The 8,282-nt window shown below is 45.5% G+C and overlaps 1 non-coding gene across 1 annotated transcript; it reads left to right on the top strand.

The window, feature by feature from the left end:
* Positions 1-3,963: 3,963 nt before the first annotated feature.
* On the top strand, positions 3,964-4,035 carry TRNAA-GGC (transfer RNA alanine (anticodon GGC)). Its single transcript has one exon. It is a non-coding gene; the product is annotated as a tRNA-Ala (tRNA).
* Positions 4,036-8,282: the final 4,247 nt, after the last annotated feature.

Genomic DNA, 8,282 nt, shown 5'->3' with positions numbered 1-8,282 from the left:
TCTTAACCGCCATGCATTATCATATATTATGTGCTATGAACCAAGTATGTTCACTGGAAAACAGTTCTCATCCTGCCATCTGTACCGCCACCAAGAGGTCCGAGCCACCATCGCCCACTCACCTGAACCACACTCGTCAGCCTTGCACCAACCCCGCTTCTCCTCTTGTTCTCCAAGAATACACTTCTCTCCACTGAGGCCAGTCCTAAAAAGGCAAATCCCATCACATCAGCTGCCTGCTCTACATCCTCCACTGTCTTTCCTGCAAAGCCCAATGTGGTCCCTCCCCTGCCTACCTCTCTCATCCTATCCCTGAACTCCCCTCTCCCTGATGCTACAAGAGCCGCACCTGTTTTCCTTTTCCTCAAGCAGCCCAATTTGCATTAGCTTCAGGGCCTTTGCAGCAGCTGTTCCCTTCACCTGAGGCTCTCCTTGTCCAATAATCCTTTTCAACATTCAGATGCTTCCTTTCAATATTCAGATTTCAGCTCCAACGCACCTTCTCAGAGCTATCTTCTGTGATTGTGTCCCGTTGCCATCATATCTTTGCCTCACCCTATTTCATTTTCATCCTCACGCTTGTCACCACCTAAAATTCTCTGGTACCTTGTCTGTCTTACTCATTGTCTTGTCTGCCTAGAACATTGCCCGGCACAGGGCAGGGACGCAATACATGTCTGCTAAATAAATGAACCCCTTTGTCCTGACATCTTAGCATAAATCAATGATCTTCAGGATGGTCTCTCTTCATATTAGAGCTTCTAGTCTGTAAGTGTCTAGACAGTCCTTTTATTTTTGGCATTTTTGGCAAAGTGGCTTGCTTCTGGAATTTAACAAAACCAGACAACGCCTGTCTCATCCAAAGCTGTGCCATCTCTTCTAGAATCTGCTGAGACTCTCGTTGCCCAGCTCCTCCATAATAGCGAGGCATGGATGAGACAGAGGTTTTACAAATCCCACTGGAATATTCTGATGCCTGAAAAATTGGAGCGCCACTGGACTGGAGCCTTCAAACTGGAGGCAGCCCAAATCTAGCCAGAGCCCCTGCTCCTCAGCGGGCTGGACACATGGGATTAATTCAGGCAGGAGCCAGGCAAGAAATGCTGGCCCTGGAGAAGGACTAAAGAAAGGGAATTTTAAGATCCAGACTGAAAAGAAAGCTGGGGGTTGGGGGTGTGGGGGGCAGGGTAGGAATGACTCACCCTCCTTAACCCAGGGGGTGTTAACCTGCTAGTATTGATATTATAAGTTAAATTGAGAGTATTTGTGTGCATGTGTGTGTATGTACATTTTAGGGAGAGGGTCCATAGTTCTTATCAGCGTTGCAATGGGATCTATGCCCTAAAAGGTTAAGAACCATGGATCTGGAAGGCATGCAATCGGGTTAGCGAATCATCTCCATCCTAAACATGACCTGAACTGAAACAGTCACGAGAAAGGAAAAGTGCTTTGGGCTCCAAGGAAAACAAAAGCTATTTCCAACAGGAATTGGCTGTCACATTCTCTGCACTTGGAAAAAAAAAGTCAACAGAGCATCCGCCCAGCCTGCCCGAGGCCCATCCCTTAAGCCCAGGTCTCTAGGGAAGTCTTCGGGCCTTTGTTTTCCAGTCTGTGGGCAACTGGCTGGGCAGAGAGCCAGAGTGGGGAGACCTTTATGGAAGAAAATATAGGGATGCACGGGGTTGGACAGGCTAGAAGCACCCGAGGGTGGGTGAGCCATCAGGTGAGGAAGAATGTGCTGGTTGAGACTCACTGTTCTCTCCCGAGTCCCTGATTTGACTCCAGCCAGGATGTTGGGCCTGCTTTTCCCTCTGGGTGCTGTGGGCACCACGGGCTTCATCACAGCGTGGGTGCCTTTCTAAGTCGATTTTGAACCCTTCAGGGTTAGCAAGCCCCTTTTTCTCCCTGTGGCCACCTCAGCTGTGAGATTGGAGCTCCTGCCTATTTAAGGCTAAGTGTCACATTTGCTGTTCAGAAAGGACACTCCCTTCCCCTGGCCCTTACCTTGGTAAGGGGAGGAACTGGGACGTGGCAGAAAGCCCAATAAATGCTGGAAGGGGCCCCACGAGCAGGCGGGCAGGCCTGCAGCCAGAGTGCTGTGCCAGCACTTGCTGTCACCTCGAGGGAGGGTGCAGTCCACACATGTTCTGGCTTCCAAGAGGCAGGTCCTGGGTGTCAGCCCGCAGCCATTGCCTCTCTGGGAGCCCCATGGAGGCTCACTCGACCTTGAGCTGTGATTTTTCCATGTTTGTATGTGTTCTATATTTCCTGTATCCTGGGGGGTTTTCTTGGTTTCCTCCCCCAAATCTGATTCTCCTCCAAGCTTCCCCATCTCAGTCTAGGGTAACTTCATCACCTGGGAGCTCATCCTTCAGGTCCCAGCTAAACAGCACCTCCTCCTTGGAAAGACCTTCCCTGGCACCAAATCTCAAGTTCTCCTCAGCCACCCACACCCCAAGACGCTGTCTCTCGTATCAGCCTGTTTATCACATTCTGTAGTTCTCTTTCTTTTCTCTGTGTCTCCCCACTCAAAACACAAAGTCTGCGAGGACAGGGACTCCTAGATAGTCTCCATTTGCTCCTCCAGGGTCGCTGTCCAGCCCTCTCCCATCTCCTCTAGGCCTCGGGAGGCTGACTGATGGGGACTCTGTGGTCTGAGCTCCCACACCCCCAGGAAGGAAAGTGGATGGGGAGGGTAGGGGTCCCTCCCTGCCACAGCTCCCAGGCAGCAGCCTTTACCCACAGCTCTTGCTGGTTCCAGTAACCATCCTCTCCTTGTCTTCCCAGGCCCGGGTGGAAACGGTTGCCATATGTTGTCAACCCAAAGTGCCTCGCCGTCCCTTCACCAGGGGCCTCTTAACCTGCCCGCACTCCTGCAGACAGTGCCTTCATTAAGCTCCTCAGTGACCCCTCTTGAATGCACCATTGGTTACCTGACAGTGGTTCTGACCAATACAAGGGCCACGTCTAATTCACTGACCACTGTTTCCCCAACAACATGCTAAGGAATGCTTCGCATGTCTTAGAGATTTAACACGTGTGTTTTGAATAAATTAATGAATGATAAGGATACCGTGTTTTTATTTACATTTTTATTATGATATAATTCACACACTGTGAAATTTGCCCATCTAATTTGCCCATGTAATTCAGTGGTTTCCAGTATATTCATGAACTTGGGAGACCATCTCCACTACCTAATTCCAGAATATTTTCTCACTTCAAAAGCGAACCCTCTACACACTATAGTCACCCCCTACCTCCCCTTCCTCCAGCCCCTGGCAACCACTAATCTACTTTCTGTCTTTATGAATTTGCCTATTCTGGACATTTCACATAGGCAGAATGATATGTGATTTTCTGTGTTTGGCTTCTTTCATTTAGTATAATGTTGTAGCATATATCAGTGTTTCATTCCTTTTTATGCTGAATAATATTCCTCTGTAGGTATATATCACATAATTGTCCATTCATCAGTCGGTGGGCATTTACGCTGTTTCCACCTTTTTGCTATTATGAATCATGCTGCCGTGAATATTCATGTACAAGTCTTTGTGGGAACATATGTTTTCAGTTCTCTTGGGTAGATACACCTAAGAGTGGAGTTGCTGGATCACATGGTAATTCTAAGTGTCCCTTTTTGAGGAAGGATACTATGTTTTAAATCTGTGTGTCCCATAGCACTACACAGTACTTTATCCTGTGGCCCCAGGCATTGGCATCTGCAAAAAAAAAGAACCCAAACTGACAAAGATAGGGAGCAAAGGAAGTCTCAAACACTGCAGGTCTACTAGTTATACACCCAAAAGACATTCTAGCACACATGCAGCAGGATATATAAACAAGGATGCACACAGTAATATTGTTGGCCCCAAACTGGAAATAGCCTAATGTCCATTAACAGTAGCTTGGATAAGTACATTATGGACTATACATCAAAGAAAATAAATGAACCACAGCAGGGAGGGTATAGCTCAGTGGCAGAGTGCATGCTTGGCATGCATGAGGTCCTAGGTTCAATCCCCAGTACCTTCATTAAATTTTTTTTAATTAAGAAAAATAGGTGAACCTAATTACCCCCCAAAAAATAAATAGATAGATAAACCTAATTAACTCCACCCCTCCTCCAAAAATAAAACCCAAAATAAAGAAAATAAATGAACTACAGCTACACATAACAGCATGGATGAGCCTCACAAACATAGTGTGGAAAGAAACAAGTCACAAGAGAATACGTATAGTATCAATTCATTTATATAAAGTTCCAAAACAAGTAAAATGAAACCATGTGGTTTAGGGATTCAAATGTAGGCAGAAAAACTATTAAAAATTATTTCAACAACAAAAAACAGGATATCGGTTACCTCTGGCAGAGAGAGAGGGAGACGTGTCAGGGAGGGACGCAGGAAGGTCTTCTGAGTGGCAGCCAGTTTTCTAGTTCTTTTCCTGGGTGATGGATACACCAGGGTTCATTTGAAATTATTTTTAGCCGTACAGAGGTACTTACTTACTCATGCACAGTTCAAAGAATAAACAGAACAGAACCCAGGTCTCAATGTCAGGAGGCCTGGATTCCAGATCAGGTTTACCACTCCAGGGCTGTGTGACATAAGACAAATTATTTAATCTCTCTGCCTTGATTTTCTTACCTTGAAAATGGGAATAATAATAATAACTGCCACTTATTTAGGGCTTACTATTCCTAGGTACCATGCTAAGTGCTTTTCCATATTTCACCAGTAGTCATGATGTGTCCCTTGAGCATAAGAAACACATAACTGAAGCTGGCTTAGGCAAATGTTTAACATGGACACAGAAATGGCCTACTGAACTGAAGGGGAGGGCGTGGCCAGGGAACACACTCCGAGGACTGTCTCTTATTGCTGTGCTTCTCTCTGTAACTGTTGCATTCTTCTCTTTTGTTATAAACTGGCTGTCCCTGCATCCCATTCACATGTGAGAAAATGACCACCCACAGCTCCCAGGATTGTATCTTCTCCATTCACGATACCAGCCAAACTAAGCCTGGAACCTCTCAGTACAAATTACCAAGTTCCTTGGGAAAAGAGTTCTTACCACTCTAGCTTGGATCCAGTGTCTACCCCTGATCCAATCAACTGTGGCAAAGGGGGCAGAGTCACACCAAGCAAAACACTGGCCAGGGACAAACATCATGAAACTAAGTGGGGACTACAGGTGGCTGGCAGTCAGCCCATGGAAATTTAATTCTGTAGAGCTGTAGAGTCCTAAGAGGGCAGCGCCCAGAATGGCAGGGAGAGTGGAAGGACAGACAACCCAGTATCAACTATTACTTAATCTACTCTTTATAACAATGCAATGAGGGGATGTCAATATCCCATTACACAGACAAAGAGACTAAGAATCAGATAGGACCCAGGGTCTCTCAACAGCAGCACTACTGACACTTGGGGCTGAACAATTCTTTGCAGTCGGGAGCTGTCCTGTGCACTGTAGGATGTTTAGCAGCACCCCTGGCCTCCACCCACTAAATGCTAATGGCACTCCTCCAGTTGTGACAATCAAACACGTCTCCATGTGTTGCCAAATGTTCCCCGGAGGTGAGAAGCACCACACAGGCTGAATTTCACACCACCACTCCACTGATAGGACAGAGACAGGATTCAGACGCAGGTCTGTCTGACTCTAAAGCTCATTCTCTTAGTCACTTTCTCTCTTATGACCATATCTAACTCACCCACCTCACAAGGTTGTGGCGAGGATATACCGAATGTGAAAGCACCCTGAAGTTAGGTGTTAGGTAGATAAATTATTATGCCTCCACATTCTTATGAGCTTCCAGTTCTGGGAATCAATGCGGCTCCTCAGTCAAGACAGGGCTCTACAGCGCGAAGGAATTTGAACTCCTTGGCCCTGACCACCAACCAACCACTTTCCTCATTTAGTTTCATGACGTGATTGCACTCCATATCCTCTCCCTCATGAAGACCAACAGTCCCAAGGCCTTGCTACCCCATGTCCAATTCCACTCTCCAACCTATGATTTATGGTAACTTTCCTTAGCTGGTTTTCCTCTATTGGAGCCAAGTCTTTTTCCAGATACTTTGGTCCCCAAAGCCCATATATTCTTCCACAAACAACTAACTAAATATGTTACATCTCTTCCTCTGTGAACTAGAGGTCTCAATAACCTGGGCTGTGTGAGTGCCTTCTCCAAACTCACTGGTTTCCTGGGAGTGGACCCTTTCATAATTCAAATGCCTCTCTGAGACCATTACCTGACAAAGCCCTACATGGACGGATGCCAACTTGTTAGTTCTTATTCTGGTTTTAATATTTATTGTGACTGTATTCTAAAAAGGATGAAGTCCTACATCTGCAAGGCGTTGAGGCCTTCTGATCCAAACACTAAGGGAAAACATTCTGGCTGAGGTTAGAGAAGGTTGACCGCACACTAGTGACGGGAGGTCTTTACAATGAGCTTCTGGAAATTTATCAGAGAGAGCATTTCGCTATAGCTTAGTTTGGCTACCTAATAAAATGACCACGGTATGTCATTCATACTCTTCCAGTCAAGATACAAACAGTTTGTTTGGAGGACTGGTTACAAAATAATTTTTTTTAACTGACGTATAACTCACGTGCAGAAAAGTACACAAGTCATAAGTCTACAGCTCAATGACTTTATCCCAAAGTAAACACACCCATATAACCACCACCCAGATCAAGAAATTACCAACATTCCAGAAGCCCCTCTCAGGCCCCCTCCCAGTCAATATCTCCACCCTCTCCCTAAATGTAACCACTCACGTTAATCTTATGACCTCCATATTTTTTATGTATCTGATGGCCCAGATAATTATCTGTGGAGGCCAGAGTCAAGCAGAAGCTGGAAGGATTGTTTCCCCATGAGTCATTCCTCTTAAGAGAAGTTTATCAGTGAGGATGCTTCTAGTCGCAAGTAATAGAAACCCCAGCTCAAATGGCTTAAACAGTAAGAAAATTTATGATCTGCACATACGTGGAAGTCTTGCTGTAGGACCTGCTTCGGGGTTCCCTGCATCTGTGGCTGGAGTCAACAAGGCCTCACGATCTTTCATTCTCCACTCAGCCGTCTTGGTGTCTGTGTCATTCTCAGGCTGGTAGCAGGGCAGCCATGGCAGTTACTTCTGGGGCTTTCTCTTTGGAGAGGAAACTTCTTCCAGAGGTTTCATCCCACTGGTGACAATTGGGTCGCCTGTGTAACCATGTGGGAAACAATTGCCCCAACTGTCTTAGACTGATCATCTGGGGTGGGATGGATGTTGAGAAGTTCACCCCAATGCTCCCTACACAAAGCCATGTCATGAACATGGAAAATGTCTGGTTCTGCTCATTTATAAATAAGCTTTAGTGGGGAGGGTATAGCTCAGTGGTAGAGTGCATGCCTAGCATGCATGAGGTCCTAGGTTCAATCCCCAGTACCTCCATTGAAGTAAATAAACCTAATTACCTCCCCCCACAAAAAAAATTTTTTTAAGTCTTCTTATAAACAAGCTTTATATTGATAAATGGTAACAAGAGTTATAAATGGGGGCGATTCATGGCTGAATGTACTGCTGGAAATTCAAAGTTAGAGGTAAGTAACTTTCTGGGAGGAAAGGATAAATTGAGCGTGGCAAAATAAACACAGCAGCCCTTGCCCTCTCTCTCCTCTGAATGTCAATGATCCTTCCTCTCTGAATCGCCTATTTGGGCACTGAGTCATGAACATATTTTTTTAAAGCTGTTGGGATGGTGCCTGTTACCAGTTATGTGAAGCACAGAACATAATGTTTCCGTATCCTCTTAGGACAAATCCAAGCCCATTACAAATCCCATGGTGGCAGGCAGGGCACAGAGAGCACGTCATCCAAAGCTACGAGGTGTGTGAGTCACGGCTCCTCAAAACACTCCAGTTCCTTCAGTTACCTTGATGATATCGCAGCCATTCAGCCCCTCTAGATGTTTGAACATTCTCCACATTAAAAATCCCAATTTTTAAGTAAATATGATAAGGATGAGAGTCATGTCTATATGTATATGCATTAATATTCGTTTGCTTACAGTAGTTGGGAAGGTGACAGGTTTACATCCCACTTATCAACGTGCTTGTCACGTATTATTCAAACCCTGGTGAACACCTGTTGGTGAAATCTCTTCTCCAAGAAGACCTGGGTAGGTAAGCTACACACATCAGTGGAAAACAATCAATAGTAACAATAGATACAAGAGGGATATTTTGACGTCAAGGGGTAAAATATCTATATCCATGGATGATAGGA

Source organism: Vicugna pacos, chromosome 9 (assembly GCF_048564905.1).
Source record: "Vicugna pacos chromosome 9, VicPac4, whole genome shotgun sequence".
Lineage (NCBI taxonomy): Eukaryota > Metazoa > Chordata > Mammalia > Artiodactyla > Camelidae > Vicugna > Vicugna pacos.
Note: the sequence above shows the minus strand (reverse complement) of the source record. Positions and strands in the feature narration are given on the sequence as shown.